This window comes from Miniopterus schreibersii, assembly GCF_964146895.1.
Source record: "Miniopterus schreibersii genome assembly, chromosome: 9".
NCBI classification, from domain to species: Eukaryota; Metazoa; Chordata; class Mammalia; order Chiroptera; family Miniopteridae; genus Miniopterus; species Miniopterus schreibersii.
Window position 1 is genome coordinate 22,000,037 of NC_138118.1, and position 17,629 is coordinate 22,017,665.

A 17,629-nucleotide genomic window follows, 5' to 3' on the forward strand; every position below is an offset into this window, starting at 1 on the left:
TATATGCTGTCTAAAAGAGACTCAACTGAGAACAAAAGACACACACAGGCTAAAAGTGAAGGGATGGAATAAAATATTCCATGCAAATGGAAAGGAAAAGAAAGCTGGAGTAGCAATTCTTATTTCTGACAAAATAGACTTCAAAATAAAGACCATAACAAGAGACAAAGATGGTCACTACATAATACTAAAGGGATCAATCCAACAGGAGGAAATAACCCTTATAAACATTTATGCAGCCAATATAGGAGCATCTAAATATATAAAAAATTTCTTGGGTAACTTTACAGGAGAAATTGACAGCAACACAATCATAGTGGGAGACTTTAACACCCTACTGTCAGCATTGGACAGATCATCAACACAAAAAATCAACAGGGAAACACAGACCTTAAATGACTCACTAGACCTAATGGATTTAATTGACATTTACAGAACACTTCAACCCAAAGTAGCAGAATAAACATTCTTCTCAAGTGCACATTGAACATTCTCAAAAGTAGACCACATGTTAGGGCACAAGGGAAGTCTCTACAAATACAAGAAGATTGAAATCATATCAAGCATCTTCTTGGATCACAATGCCATGAAACTAGAAATCAACCACTATAAAAAAACTCAAATAATATTCAAACACATGGAAGCTAAATAGCATGTTATTAAACAATGAATGGGTTACCAATGAGATCAAAAAAGAAATCAAACACTTCATGGAAAGAAACAAAAATGAACCCACAACAACCCAAAATCTATGGGACAAGGCGAAAACAGTTCCTGAGAGGAAAATTCATAGCATTACAGACCTATCTCAAAAAACAAGGAAAAAGGTCTAATGAAGCATCTAACACAACAACTAAAAGAACTAGGATGAGAACAGCAAGAAAAGTCCCGAGGAAGTAGAAGGAAGAAAATAATAAAGATCAGAGCAGATATTAATGACATAGAGACTAAAAAAAAATACAAAAAATCAATGAAACAAGAGCTGGTTCTTTGATAAGGTAAATAAGATTGATGCACCTTTAGCCAGACTCACTAAGAAACAAAAAAAAAGGACCCAAATAAAATCAGAAATGGAAGAGGCGATATAACAACCAACCCAGCAGAAATACAAAGGATTGTAAGAAAATACTGTGAACAACTATATGCCAACAAATTGGACAACATGGGGGAAATGGACAAATTCCTAGAAGCATACAAACTTCCAAAGCTGAATCAAGAAGAGGCAGAAAACCTGAATAAACTGATAGCAAGTAATGAAATTGAAGCAGTAATCAAAAAACTCCCAGCAAACAAAAATCCTGTTCCAAATGGATTTACAGGCAAGTTTTACCAAACATTCAAAGAAGAATTAATACCTTTTCTATTTAAACTATTTCAGAAAATTCAAGAGGAGGGAAAACTCCCAAACTCTTTTTATGAGGCCAGCATCATCCTAATCCCAAAACCAGATAAAGACACTACAAAGAAAGAAAATTACAGGCCAATATCCCTGATGAACATAGATGCTAAAATATTCACTAAAATACTAGCAAATTGGATCCAGCAATACATGAAAAAGATCATACACCACGACAAAGTGGGATTTACTCCTGGGATGCAAGGCTGGTACAACATCTGCAAATCAATAAGTATAACACATCACAGAAACAAAATGAAGGACAAAAATCATATGATCATATCAATAGATGCAGAAAAAGCATTCGGCAAAATCCAACACCCATTTCTGATAAAAATCCTCAACAAAGTAGGAATAGAAGGATCATACCTCAACATAATAAAGGCCATATATGACAGATCTGCAGCCAACATCATACTCAATGGGCAAAAACTAAAATCATTTCCATTAAAAACAGGAACAAGACAGGGATGTCCACTTTTACCACTCTTATTCAACATAGTACTGGAAGTCCTAGCCACAGACATCAGTCAGGAAGAAAACATAAAAGGTATCCATCAACAAATCAAGAAACGACTCCTGCTGGCGAGGATGTGGAGAAAGGGGAACCCTAGTAGACTGCTGGGGTGAATGCAGACTGGTGCAGCCACTATGGAAAACAGTATGGAGATTCCTCAAAAAATTAAAAATGGAGCTGCCCTTTGACCCAGTGATCCCACTCCTAGGAATGTATCCTAAGAATCCTGAAACACTAATCAGAAAGAATATATGTACCCCTATGTTCATAGCTGCACAGTTTACAATAGCTAAGATCTGGAAACAGCCCAAGTGCCCATCAGTAGGTGAGTGGATAAAAAAGCTGTGGGACATATACACCATGGAATATTATGCAGCTGTAAAGAAGGATCTTGTACCCTCTGGGACAGTATGGGTGGACCTGGAGAAAATTATGCTAAGTGAAATAAGCCAGGAGAGAAATACAAATATCACATGATCTCACTTATACGTGGAATCTAAAGAACTTAATAAACTGATGAACAGAGTAAATTCAATGACATGGAAGCATGGATCAGACTGACGAATGTCAGAAGGATGGAGGAGGGTGGGTGGGTGGATGGAGAGAGAGTAACCAAAGAATGTATATGCATATATACACAACCCAAGGACACGGACAATACTTGGGGGGAGGGTTTGGGGAGGGGAATAGGACGGGGTGGAATGGGTCATTGGGGAGAAAAAGGGACATTTGTAATATTTTAAACAAAAATAAAATTAAAAAAATTAAAAAAATAAAATAAGCTCAATGTAAAAATAAATAAACAAATAAATATAAATAGATAAATAAATAAATAATAAATAATGTTTCTGTTGTGAAGTATTATGCCTATGTGCTTTCAATGAAATCAGGAGTAGTGCCATAGCCAGGTGTGGCTCAGTGGTTAGAGTGTCGGCTTGTGGACTAAAGGGTCCCGGGTTCGATTCCGACCAAGGGTATGTACCTTGGTTGAAGGCTCAATCCCAGCCTCAGTGGCCGGGGTATGTGCAAGAGGCAACCAATTGATGTGTCTCTCTCATATTGATGTTTCTCTCTCTCTCCTTCCACTCTGAAAAGCAAAGAAAAAAATATCCTTAGGTGAGGATTAAAAAAATAAAGAAATCAGGAGTAGAGCAGGAAGTCACTCGGGAAGTTCTGGACAACTGGCACACCAAAACATCCAATTAGAAGGTACAATGGGTTCCATTTACATTTACCATGAAAAGCATAAAATACAACAAAGTTTAATAAATAAAGATATGATCTATTATTGACACAAAAGAAAATGTAAATAAATAAGAGAACTATGATATCCTTAAATGGAAACATTGGATTCACGGAAGATATCAGTTCTTTCCATATCAATAAATATGTCAGATCTCAACGGGGTGTTTTTAATTGGCAAAATTATTCTAAAGTTCAGTAGAAATTAAATGGAAAATAATAGTTAATAAGAAAGTTAAGAAAAAGAGTGAAATAATGAGGGCTTGGCTAAGCAATCACTAAAAGATAAATTGACAGAGAACTAGAACAAAGCACATAGCACTGAAACTGGACCTAGGATAGATACCAATTTAATCGATGATAAAGGAAACATCACAGTCAGATAGATAAAGTATGAAAGTTCAACCAATTTTGGGAACAGTGGCTATTTGGAAAATGAAGTTCAGTCACACTTTACACATATCAAAATAAAGTCCACGTGGTCCTGGCTAGGTGGCTCGGTTGGTTGGAGCATCTTCCCTTCCCATACACCAAAAGGTTGTAGGTTCGATTCCTGGTCAAGGCACATACCGGTTCAGTTACTCCATTGGGGCATGTATGGAAGGCAACCTATTGATGTTTCTCTCTCTCTCTCTCCCTTCCTCTCTCTCTAGAATCAATGTAAACATATCTGCGGGTAAGAATTAAAAATAAATAAATAAATAAATAAATAAATAAATAAATAAATAAAAATAATAAAATCCAAGTGAATTAAGGACTGATTAAAAACAGATTCACAAAAACTATAACGAAAATATAAGTAGATATTTAACCTATTATAAGATGGAGAAGACTTTTGTACACATAAACAAAAGAAATCACAAGAAATATTCATAGAATTGACTCCATAACATTCAAAACTTGTAAGAAAAATGTTTAGTGAAATGCAAATGATAAATGTTGAGCTATTGGTAACTGCTAACGTGCATTCAACAAATGCAGCAATCTATTCCAAACATAAATTTGTAACAAATCAATAAAGGCAAATATATGAGCAGACAAATTTTCAAAATGCAAATATAATTAATAAATCTATAAAAAACAGGCTCTACTGGGTATCAAAAAACAACATTAAATAATACTGAGGTAGCATTTTTATCAAAGGTTTATTATTTTTGTTTTTTTAAAAATATTCAGTGACACTCAAATTATCTTGAGATGTTCCTTTACCGACAGGTGGTAGTGCAAACAAGTCATTTTCTGGAAAGTAACCTGGCAAGAGTCATCAAGATTCTTAAGAATCTTCATATCCTTTGAGACAGTAATTTCATTTCAAGGAGGGTATTTTAAAAGATTAACAGAGATAAGAACAATTGCCATGTAGCAGGACATTTACAACACTGAAAGTAACAGTGACCAAATGGAAAATAAGTTAATGTTCAATAAGTGAGGGAAGTTTAAATAAATTATGCAATGTTCATAATATGAAATAATGTATTTTTTTGATGTGGAAAAATGCTCCAAGATATAAAACCTTATCAATAGTTATAGTAAAAAATTTTATAATATTACATATGTTCAGAAATGTAAGTTTCTGTGTGTAGCCACATTGGGAGTGAATTTTACTCTTCAGTATGTTCTTAAGCTTTCCATGTATTTTATGTTTGTATTAGTTAAATATTTTAAAATGTAAAGTGTATATGAATTTCTGAAAGAGTAGCTTGAATTCTAAAGCCAAATAGGTTAGAGACAAATTTATATTTTGAAGACTGGGTAAGGAAAAACTTGAAACCCATTTTTCATTTCTCATTTTAGATTTTACAATAAAAGCTAATCCTTAATCACAAGAGACTGCATGCATAGCTAGAATTAACAGCATGTTTAAGTTAAGTCTAGGAAATCATAGCCAAGTCAACACATGGTAGGTAATCTGAGCATTTCAGCTACCAAGAAAATTAAAAACAGGAGCCATAGCAAAATAGGCAATGTAGCAAACTCTCAGATCATCTTATTGGCTGTGATGATCAGATTGATTGAGTTGTCCATTTTGGGGTAAACAGCCTTATTTAAATTTGTGTCTTTTAAAACAATACTTTTTGCTTAAACAAAATTAAGCTATTTTGTACATATCTATCCATTAAATGCAGGAAAATCTGGCAACTTTATGAGTTGGCAACCTGATAAGAAATAGGTGTGGATTATATGTTAAAAGAGCTGCCAATGTTTTGATTGATTCATTATGCAGTTGTGTCTGGGCAAGGCAGAAAGATTTTCTTGACTTCTTTCCAAGGTAGTAACTGAAAATTCATTTTTGTCATGTTTCATTTATTTTTTATTTTATTTTTATTTTTAAAATATATCTTTATTGATTTCAGAGAGAGGAAGGGAAAGAGAGAGACAGACAGAAGCATCAATGATGAGAGAGTTGTCATTGATCAGCTGCCTGATGCACACCCCCGAATGGGGATTGAGCCCATAACCCGGGCATGTGCCTTGACCAGGAATTGAACTTGCGATCTCCTGGATCATAGGTTGATGCTCAACCGCTGAGCCACACCCAGCCAGGCATCATTTAGACTTTATTTTTTTCCTGGTCTAGAAAAAAAAGTTTTTATTAATAGAAGCATATTCATTATAATAAAGAGGCTAATGATCTATATATATGCCTCCTATATGCCCCCCAACCCAGGATTGAAGCAGAAACCTAGGTATGTGCCATGACTGGACTCAAACCAGCAAACTTTTGGTGTATGGGATGATACTCCAACCAACTGAGCCACAGCAGCCAGGGCATTTTTCAATAGATGTTAATGATTTTAAGTATTTTTTATTTTCTAATATATTTCGTAAGCTTAATAAGCCAGATGTTACTGCTCATTAAACCTACATAGGCTTGGGCAATATTTCAAAAAGAAATCAGAGTGAGGATGGTAGATCTGCCTAATTTAAATTATAAACATATATCAATATTTTGTACCTCTTTCATGAATTTTTAGGGTCAGGAATCTAGAACCTCCCTTTGAGTGGTGACCTTGTTTAAGCAAAAAGTATTGTTTTAGTGGTCACAGGCCTTTGCTGGCATTTTGACAGTTGCAAAATGGGGATAGTTATCTCCTGTTTACTTAGAAGGGTACTGTAACAAAGGTTAGGGCATATGTTAAACCATTTTGAGCTCTGTAAAAAATGTCTTATTTATCACCCTGGCTGGGTGGCTCAGCTGGTTGGAGTATCATCCTGTGCCTGAAAGTTGAAAGCTCTCTGCAGTGATAGATGTTCAAAGGTGCTCATTAGGTTGCCTAGATAACCAAGGTTTATTGCACTCAGACGTACAATATCTAAAAAGCATTCCTGTTCTGTAGATAATTAATAGCCTTGGAGAATATAGTTCATTAGTTACTTTTTACACACAATCCCAAATGGTTGGTCAGGGGTTAGGTATTATTTATTTTGGAATACTTAACTCAGCTTGATTAACTACATTTTCTCTCCAGGTTTACTGTTTGTGAGGTTGTCAAGAGACTGAACAAGTTAATATAGTGTTTTCAACCTGGACTGCACCCAGACTCTGCTGGTATTTTGCCTCAGAGTTACTGGGCCACTGGGACACCTCAAGATAATTAACATACTCTGAAGTGTCTAGTGTGATAATGGTGACAGTTAAGTGAAAAAGGGCATCTTACAACAGACGAACGGTAACATCTTTGCCTGGACCAGGTAGCTCAGTTGGTTGGAGCATTGGCCCATACAACAAAAGGTTGTAGGTTCCATTCCTGGTCGGGGCACATACGGGAGACAAGTAATTGATGTTTCTCTCACATCCATGTTTCTCACTCTCTCCCTTCCTCTCTCTCTAACAATCAATAAAAACATATTCTCAGGTGGATATTAAAAAAAGGGGGTAGCATCTTTGTACCTCAAGGAAAAAGAAAAGGTTTTTATGAAGGGGTTTAGCCCTTGAAATTTATATACATCATAAAGACTTAAGATATTGAAAGAGAATGTATGTTTTCATTAATCTATTTTTAAACATCTAAGTAACTTAATACTTTGCTGAAGTTTATGTCTATCATTTTTTTGGTGACAGATGTTTAATTGGTAATCTATTATACATCTAGTAAAAGACACAATGATTTAACCTGGAAAATAAAAAAAATCACATAATATCTATTTTATACTGAAGTGAATGCAATTTTATTGATGCCTTGAGTTTTAAAATAAAAAATGATGGGGTGACTGAACAGGTCTATGATTTAAAAGAAATACTACAATCACCATTCCAAATTCACCTTTAACCATAAAAATGGTAAACTTTTGATTAAAGATAATAATTTTCTCCTATATTTACTTTTTAAATGGTCACACTGACTGAATATAGATTACAGGAAGAAAAGAAAGGGCAAGGGCTAAGTATTAAGTGATCTTGTGTATTTATATTTAACACTAACATCTCACTAAAGATTTTAAATTCATGTTACCTAGTTTACAGCTATGTATCTCCTACAATGGCTCAACTTCTCCAGTCAAGATGCCACTCACAAAAATAAAAAGCTATTTTTCATTTGTGATACTTTGAAAGGCTATGAATCATAATGGAAAGAGCAGACATGGCTATTAGTCCATATATACATATATATACATATAATTTTTATTTTACATTTAGAGTTCATCTTGCTATTGATTTTTTTTTTTTTTTGAACTTCAGCAATTTCACGGATGCATTAACTTTTTTGCAAAACAAAAAACCTAATTTGCAAACAAATAGGGTCTGGCAAGTCATTTTACATAAAGACACTATCAGGAATATGTTCACTGAATTCTAATTCGAGGACAAGTATACATTTTAAAATATGTTTTTATAGTCAGATTTACTCAATAACAAACTTAATCTAACTGAAGAAATCCAAAGAAGTAAGCAATCAACAAGAAATTTTAATTTAAACTGAAATATATTTATTTAAAAAGCTGAATAGTTATAGAAATAGCGTCAAAGCAAATGAGTACATAGACTTCTTGTATCAGCCAGAGTTTAGATTTTGACATCCTCAACATACATATAACTATCATGAACTCAGGGAAAGTTAAGAGTCACAAACACTATCCCACAGTAATGGATAGGCAACTGTGTCTAAAGCAAAGGAGAAAATCTGTGGCAAGAAATTTCAATAGTATCAAAAACCAACAACGGATAGTAGAGGAAGTTGACCAAATCACCATTAAAAATCAGAAAAGAAAGAACTTCAAAAATAGTACTGGGCTATTTAATGATGTGAAAAACAGCCCTCATTCTTCAATAGAATCTTAAGGAATTATTATAGATGAGAATATTGATATGAGATATTATTTTAAAAGTTAAATGACAGCCCTACCAAGTTTGGCTCAGTGGTTAGAGCATTGGCCCTCGGACTAAAGGGTCCCGAGTTCGATTCCAACCAAGGCCATGTACTTCAGGTGCAGGCTCAATCCCTGGCCCTGTTCAGGGCGAGTGTGGGAGACAACCAATCGATGTGTCTCTCTCACACCCATGTTTCTCTCTCCCCACCTCTCTCTCCCATCCACTCTCTCTGAAAAGCAATTGAAAAAATATCCTTGGGTGAAGATTAAAAAAAAAGTTAAATTATGTTAAAGACATTTTTAACAACGTAGAAAAAACTATATTTTAGAAAGATTTTTTTTATCATAAACTGGGGAGATTTTTAAATAAATATTTTGGGCTTTAACCGATATATTTTAGTTACTTAAAAATTCCTCCAGTTCTGTGGACTGCCCTGTTCCATCACAGTGGTGCCAAATGGAATGTTCCTGTAGAATTTATTTAACAGTTGATGGTCATCAAACTGTATGCACGAGGGATGCATTACTTAAATAAAGAGGTTCTCTTCAAGGACTTCACAAACTATTAGCACAATGTCTAAAGTTCTTTAACATGTCATTCAAGTTCATTCGCAAGCTAAGAAAATAATGACTACTAAATTACACTACCTTTCTCTTAAACCTCAGAAAAAACAGCTTACAGAAACTGTCAACTCCTTCCATTTTAAATGACATCTATGTACCTCCAACTAACTGAAATGTTTTGCTTCATTTAATATTTAAATGAAAGAAATGTTTCCTGTAAGGAAGGATTCCCAGAAGCCTCTTGGGTATCAGAGCAAAGGGCAGTAGTAGACCAAGTAGTCTTGCATTTCCCAAGATCTCTGCCAGGCCCCTTGAGGTTATACACTCACTTTCTAGTTGTTACAGTGGCTGGAGACTCACTGTTCCCTCCTGTTCAGGGAGTGTCTGGTGAGTCGGGTGGTGTTCCACGCCGGGAAAACTGATGGTAACACCATTGCCCTGACACACTTTTCCATCTCTCACAGAACCCCTATCAGTCAGAAGGAGTGTGTGTGCAGTAAGTAAACTGTGACACCCTAATGGGCCTTGCTTATGCATCTCTCCTCAGAGGGAGAAAGACCACCCCATCTTCCTGGAACATCCAACAAGAATTAATGTAATTTGCCTGGCCGGTGTTGCTCAGTGGTTGAGCATTGACCTATAATCCAGGAGATCACGGTTCAATACCCTGTCAGGGCACATGCCCCGGTTTCGGGCTCAATCCCCAGTATGGGGCATGCAGGAGGCAGCTGATCAATGACTCTCATCACTGATGTTTCTATCTCTCTCTCCCTCTCCCTTCCTCTTTCTGAAATTAAAAAAAAAAAAAAAAAATTAATGTAATTTTACCAGCCCCTCATATAATGTTGTCCTAATGCCCAGTCCACCAAATTATTTATGGGAAATGTAGCAGTGCTTTTGGATATAACAAGAATCCCTGAGATGTTTTTGTCTATAAAACCAGCATGGTGCCTGGCACATGAGTGAAAATGAATGAAAAGTAATAAACCTCACATCATGTTCAATTCTATAGTCAGGTAAGGTATATAGCAAGTCTCTAGTAAAGAATCTTTAAGAAGAAAAGGCAATGAGGATTTTATTCCATGGTTTTCAACAATCATATTTTTCATTTCGGTCTTTAAAATACAACTGACCACCAAGGACATCTCAGGGAAAAAAAGAATAATGGATGAATTATGATTTTAATGAACTTGTTTCTTTGAATTCAAGGCATGTCTTGAGGATTTTTCACAAAAATAATTGATCCTTTTCATGGCTAAATACTGCTGTAACTTCCTGCACACAGCCAGCAGATTGCCATGGACACACACTCTCATGCCTTTTAGACTCTAGAACTCCACAAGTTTTACATTTGAGTACAAAAAGAGAGAGCCATGGAATCTTTTCTACGCATAAAGCTTACTTAAGACCTTACTATGCACCTTGTAAGTGATAATACAAATCACTACCAGTAATTTCTATTATGTTAAAAAATTTTGTACATAAATAAAAATGTAATGCTTCAAAAATTCAGATTATATCAAGTAACCAGAAGCCAATGATTTAATATAGTGTTAAGAACATGATTTCAGAGATGTAACAACCCACAGCTAAGAAAAGCAATGCTAGGTTTTTGCTTCTCTTAAATACGCATTGTATATAGAAATAAAGAGGATAAGTATGCAATTTAAAAAATAAATATAGTCTGTGAAGCTGGATTATTCCAGGCAACAGTTTCACTTTCTCCCAGCAAATAACATGGATTATTTTTGCCTGAACTTTATGATTTCTGGAATTATTTATATAATTTTATGTATAAATATTTTGAGAACTCTTTTCATTGAATATTACATAATTTGAAATTCCACTCAATCTTATTCTATTATACTGACAGTCAATATAAAAAGGAATGAGAGAAAACTCTCCCCCATACCTGCTGTCTAAAGTCAGAGCACTGCTCCACTCTCTCTATAAGCAATCCTAAAATAAACTTTCATTTTACACACCATCTGTGTATTGATTTATAATATTTATATAATGAGGACAGGTTAAATGTGGCATCATTTTATCAAATACATATTTATTAAATAAAGGAATTAATTCAATGACTGCAAGCACAGGAGATGTAAAAACATCTTGGGACATACCAAACTTGGTACACGAGAAGTGCCAAATTAAGGCATCCTCCAGATATCATCTATTTCAGGCATCTTGCTATTGATTCAGATGAAAACTTTTTAGGGTCAGTTCCCCTAATGCAAGGCTTCTCAAACTTTTTCATATCATGTTTCAACTGGAAAATGATAATTTTTGCAGTGTCCTGGGCTGACATATAAGACCTGAACAGATGAATATTAAACCTACCTGTCACCCAGTAGAGGTACCTTGGAACCATGTGTGGGAAGTTCTGCCCTCAAGCAACTTCTTACCTGAGAGCCCTTACTCAGCCATTCCTCTGCCTGGATACCACTACTCTCTCCCTTCTCTGCCTCCTTACTATTATGACTTTTTATTATGATTCTTCCACAGTCTTTCTCAAAAATATATTTGAAAAATAACTTGTCACATTTTTTTCTTTCTCTTCCCCTATATCTAACAAATTTATACTATTTTTTAGGTATTTCTTTTTTTCTTGTGTAATATTTTTTGATATTTGTTCACTGTGTGAGGCTGTGAATTCCATGAGAACTGGAAACATGTCTACTTGTCCTGCTGTATTCTCAACAACACCTAACCTAGACACACAGTGGGTGTTAAATAAATATTCATTGAATGAATAAACTACAAATTTAGGATTTTCAATCTCAGATGAACATTCCCTGTCACCGATAATCCATTTACCGCTCTCTGGTCATCAACATTTTCTAGCCCAGTGACTGTGCTAAGTCTCTCCCTTTACTGTTCAGGACCTACCTGACATTGTGTTGTCACCAAGAGTACAGAAGCCATTGCACTTCTTAATTACCTTTTATCTTCACTTACAGACCTTCGTCCTACCTCCTCCAGTATTTCTTGGGCTTTAATCTCTCTTCACTGGATTGTTTCCTTGGGCCCTTGTAACACACTTAACCCTGGACCCTAAAAATTACCCTTCCCTTGACCCCTCTTTATTAAATGCACTAACCATCTTTGCTCCCATACATTCTTCTAATGGCAACTGTTATCCTCCTTCAGTAAATGTATATGTGTCTCCTTTCTGTTTGAGGTTCACTATAAGAACAGAAATCAGTGAATCCTTCCATTCTCTATAATTCCAGGCACAGAATAAGTGTTTAATACATATGTAACAGAAAAAGAATCAATGAATACATAATGATGCACAGCAATGCTAAGCACATTATCAACTTTATTAAAAAATCTCTTATTTTATGTTTCCCACACTTGACAGCTCTCAAAGAACAGTGGATAGGGGCACAATATTGATAATGAAATGCTGAATTAGGTAATCTAGCATTTCCTTTTGTTTTTCCCTCCTGAATTCTTCTGTTCCAATTGTTGGCACCACAGCCTGCTGCTGAGCTCGTATCCTCAGGTTTTCCCTCCTAATTGCTGTTTCACTGGTTGCAAACCGAATTCTACTCATCCCCCTGTGAGTTTATTCCCTTGCTTTCGGTGGAGCACTGAAGCACGCCGAAGCAGCTTCTGAGAAAAAGCGCACTAGAGGAGAGTTTTGAGAATGTCTATGTCTGAAGCCGTCTTGTTCTATCTTCACAAACTTAGGCTGAAAACAGCTTTGCCCCCTAATTTTTCAAGGTATGGATGACTCCTTTGTCCTCTAACTTCCAGTGTGGATGGCGAGGAATTTGACGCCTTTTTTATTCTCAGTCCTTTGTATATTGTATGTTTGTTGTTTTTCCACTTTAAACTTTCAGGATCTTTATCTCCAGTGTTTTGAATTTTTCATAATAATCCTTTGGTTTGGATCTTTTTATCATTGACTATACTGAGTCTATTTTAGCTCTTCCAACTTAGAGTACCCTGCTCTTCAGTAATAGTATATTTTCTTGGTATTTCCTTCCTATAAATTTCTCTTCAGAAGTCATTGCACTTCTTAATTACCTTTTATCTTCACTTATAGACCTTTGTCCTACCTCCTCCAGTATTTCTTGGGCTTTAATCTCTCTTCACCGGATTGTTTCTGTCACTCATTTTTTCTGAAACTCCTATTGGTTAGATATTTGATTTTCTGAAATTATAATCTAATTTTAATTATCTCCTTCCTCTCTTTTCCTATCCACATATTTGGATTTTTGTTCTACTTTTAGAAAAATTTTCTACCTAATATTTGATAGTTTATTTCAACCATTATTTCATTATTAAAAAAAAAAATTCTAGCCCGGCCGGGCGTGGCTCAGCAGTTGAGCGTCGACCTAGGATCCAGGAGATCGGGGTTCAATTCCCGGTCGGGGCACATGCCCGGGTTGCAGGCTCAATCAATGATTCTCATCATTGAGGTTTCCATCTCTCTCCCTCTCCTTTCCTCTCTCTGAAATCAATAAAGATAAATTTAAAAAAAAAAATTCTAAGTGCACTTTCTTGTTCTCTTATTATGCCCTTTTAAAAATATATTGCTCTTGTTTTGTGAATGTAAAATATCTCTAATTATGTAATTATAGATTTAATAAAATGTTACTTTATTTCTGCTTTGTCTCAGTTTCTTTTGAGTTCCTCCCTTTTTGTTTATCTGTTTCTTTTGATCACTGCCATGCTGAAGGCTTTGCTTAACTATATGTTCATCCTAGACTGACGCTTTTTATTTATGAGAAACACACTAAAACCTAGAGAGGTGTTTGGTGAGTGAAGTTAGTCAAATGATGTTTCAGTTTACAGTGATCACAACATAAGATAGGTTTTTATCTGTTGTCCACACCCCTTTAGCATTCTGGGACCAGGATGAGGAATGCATCGCATCTGACACTCAGACATTCAGATAATTCCCCTATTCTCACCCCAATAATTCATCGCTGCCCTCTGCTATGCATGGGTATCTAAGGTAAGATGTCCAGGGCAAGATAAAGGTTTAATTTGAAAACAGAAAAGTTTAATTCAAAGTAAGCTTAGAACACATACTTAATGCATAGAACAATCAGAAATGTCACAACAACACTAAAGCCTAAACATATCTGCTGATATCCTACAAATCCTTAAAAAATTGCCATGAAATCCTCATGTACAAATGACTATTCCATGAAATATTCAACACTATAAATTTTTTCCACTACAAAAAAAATTTGCTCTATATTTGCACTTTGCTAACACTATCCCAATCTATCTGACATTTATTTCAAAAAGATGAGTAGCACTATCACTACAGGGTCATACATTATGTTATTCTAACCTGAAAACTGCTTATTGGGAACATTTTAGGTTCTAAATGGCTACTTAGTGACCTATTTTAAAGTCTCAATTTATTCAAGCTTCTAGTTTTTAAGAAGAGCTTACCTAAAGTGTTGTCCCTTGTAATTAAAGGGTAGTAGAAATAAAGAGAGAATAATTACAGAAGTATGCAATCCATTTTGGAGCAGAGGACCTATAAGACCAGGGAAAACTAATACCCAAAGCCCACAAGAAAGGCTGGATGAAAAAGAAATCTGATGCGGAAACTAAAACATGACACAAACAGAAAGGAACATTAAGGATGCACCAGCACTCTTGAAAAAGAACAAAGAGAATTACACTAAGAAATGCACAGTTTATAGTGGATACTCTTTTCCAATACAACTGAGCCACACTTTTGATAAGAGCTCCTATTAAAATCCACAAACTCCGCTACTTCAGAAGTGGCTGAACTAGACAGATATGCAGTTGAATACAAACGTATAGAAAAGATTTTAAGATCTTACTGTTCTGTTCTCCCAACCACTAACCATTTTAACAAAATACATCTTTTTTTGCAGTACTATTTACTTAAAATGAGCTTTTATTACATTGCTTAGGAACTTTACATTACATTGCCTTATCCCTATTTTTAGTTGTTTTCTCACTTTGAGTAAATAGTGAATTTGAAAATGAGATTACTGGCAGGCATAATGTCTTTGCCTGAATTATGGAAGGGATTCTTAAATAGTGTTCTCTTTGCTGCTTTCATTCTCAAGAAAGAGACACTATCACTAAGAATCTAAGGCCATTCATGGTGGTATCAAAAAAGAAAATGGGGTACATTTATAGGGACAAATACTACTAAGATCCTCCCTTTCCTTTGGGCTTAGACACTTTAATCCAATCTCTCCTACTTACTAGCTACATGTTGGTAAAGTTATTTGACTTCTCTACACTTCATATTTGTAAAATGGGTAAAACAAATCCTATAGGGTTGTTGTTAGAGTTAAATCACATAAAAAATGGAAAACAGCAATGAATGGCACACAGGTCATGTGTAAGAAACAGTAGTTATCATGCTTAGCATTAAGCCTTGCAGGCAGGGATTTCATCATCTTCATTTTGTATCCCAAACAGTGATCAGAATGCTCATCTAAAAATACATACATTCAACTTCTGGCTGCAGGTATGTCCATATATCTCTATGTCTTCAACCAATGCAAAAATTTAGAGCAGGCAGGAAGAGCCACTGATTTGATTGGGGCAATGTGACTTACCCTTATCTATATCCCAGAATGAGCCAATATATCAAGGCTATGTGTTGGTTCTCTGTACAGGCAGATAAAGAGACTCTCAAGGTCTCTTTGCCAATTCAACATCATTCATGTGCCATATGGTGAGCTAGTTTCTGGCACCAAGTTCACAGACTAGAATCGGAAGAGAAATGCATAAACAATTATCATACCGTAGAATCTTAGCAACAAGAGACATGTCTGAACAGTATGATTTCACAGAAAGGGAGTGACCTCTCAGGGCAGTGAGAAAGGCATCAGAGATAAGGTGATGTTTGTATTCTGTTCTGAAGGTTGAGAGGCCTCTTCTGGGTTGTACTGGTTTCCTGAGTTACCAGGGCTTTGACCGTGGTTCACATTTATGACTGTGTCTTTGGCATCTAGTTTCAGTTTACCCTTTCTATTTACCCTCTCCCAGGTCATGTTTCTTACTTCCTTCCAGCTCCCAAACTTGACCTCTTCACTCTGAAAACCAAATGCAAATTCTTGACACCTGCATCTCAGGTTTCAATGACTTCTTCTTGTTCTGTTGTACCTCAGTGAATAGTAGTCTCACCTCTGCTCAGACTTCGGCCATGAGAGTATTTATTAACTGGGCCAGAATTTTCTTTAGGAAATGGATGTGGGTCTGTTCCAAGAGCAATGAAGGCCTGGTGTTTACCCGTGGAGAGCAGAGTAGTTACTGCTATTACACAGCTATGTCGCTTGAGTCATAAATGATAGTTTCAGAATTTGCCTGTACTATAAAAACTCTCTCCTGTCCCATACCCCAAGCTTGGTCTCCAATAATCTACAGAAGGCACCTCAATCTATATACAACATGCGACACTGCCTCAGGAGATATGTCAAGCTCCCTTTGAAAGCTGCTCCTCCACCCCAGCCTGACCTACACAGAGCCATAGAGCCTTCCAATCAGATCTGGCCCTTCCCTGAGCCTAAAACACAAGTGTCCCTTCTTCCCAAGACCACAGCCACCCACTGTCTCCTAGCCTCAGCTCTAACTCCCAAGAGCTCGGGGATCCAAGCTTCTTCTTTGAGAGAGAGACAGTCTGAAAGAAATTAGATCCAGTTCCTAAATGATCATTCTGTTCAAAGGAAATCTGAGCTTTCAGTAACTTTAAAGATAAAACAAAACATCTGATAATGTAAAAAACAAGATAGGAACTTGTACAGATAGCAGAGTTTATCGTTCATATATTCAGAGTGTTACATGTAAAATATTAAGAATATAATGAAGAAAAAAATGCAAGAAATGTATTTGAGAGAACTGGAAATCATATATGAATATGTCTCTAAGCATTAGAAGTTAGAGACATTTTGAGTTCATGACTGAAAAGAAAGGTAACTGATTTGAACTGGGACGTGAACTGCAATCAATGCCTAATAGGATTTGCAAAGAAGAAGAATAGGGATATGTTCTCATCACTGTTGTTTTAGTCTAAGGAAGAATTTTAGCTTTGAAGCTAATTTTTCTTCATACCCTAGGACTTGAATGTTAAGACAAGCTAAGAAAGAGAGAAGAAAACAGGGGTGGCAAGTTTTTATCTGCAAAAATTAAAACTACAGTAATAATCCAAGGCTTGGTGATAATGAACCAACAGAAGCATTAGGCTGGATTTGCTCTCCTTCTGCGGAGTCCCTTCCTACCAACTCCTCATGCACTACCATCATTAACTATTCTGTTCCATGTCTTCTTTTACTTCTCACATATACACTCTGCATTAGCTTTCCGTCTGAGGTTAGTCAACCTGAACTACTTAAAGAGCTTCCCCACTCTTTGATAGATTATAACTATATGAAATACTTCTCTTTATAGCAAGATGTACTTATGTTTAGAATAGTATCCACCTCGTTCTGATGCATAAAGCAGAAAACAAAGCACTCAGCAACACTTCTTGGTCAGACTTGTCAGTTTACTCAAAATAAATACATTCAAGATTACTCCTTCAGCTACCCAAAATAAGTGTAGAGATATAAATGAATTTGCCACTATTCTTGCAGTGAAGAAAA

At 35.7% G+C, this 17,629-nt stretch overlaps 1 protein-coding gene across 4 annotated transcripts in view; it reads right to left on the bottom strand.

Moving 5' to 3' along the window:
* The window catches only part of PTPRZ1 (protein tyrosine phosphatase receptor type Z1), a 168,546-nt gene that overhangs the window by 127,041 nt on the left and 23,876 nt on the right, over positions 1 to 17,629 (bottom strand). The gene's annotated exons all lie outside the window — the stretch shown is intronic.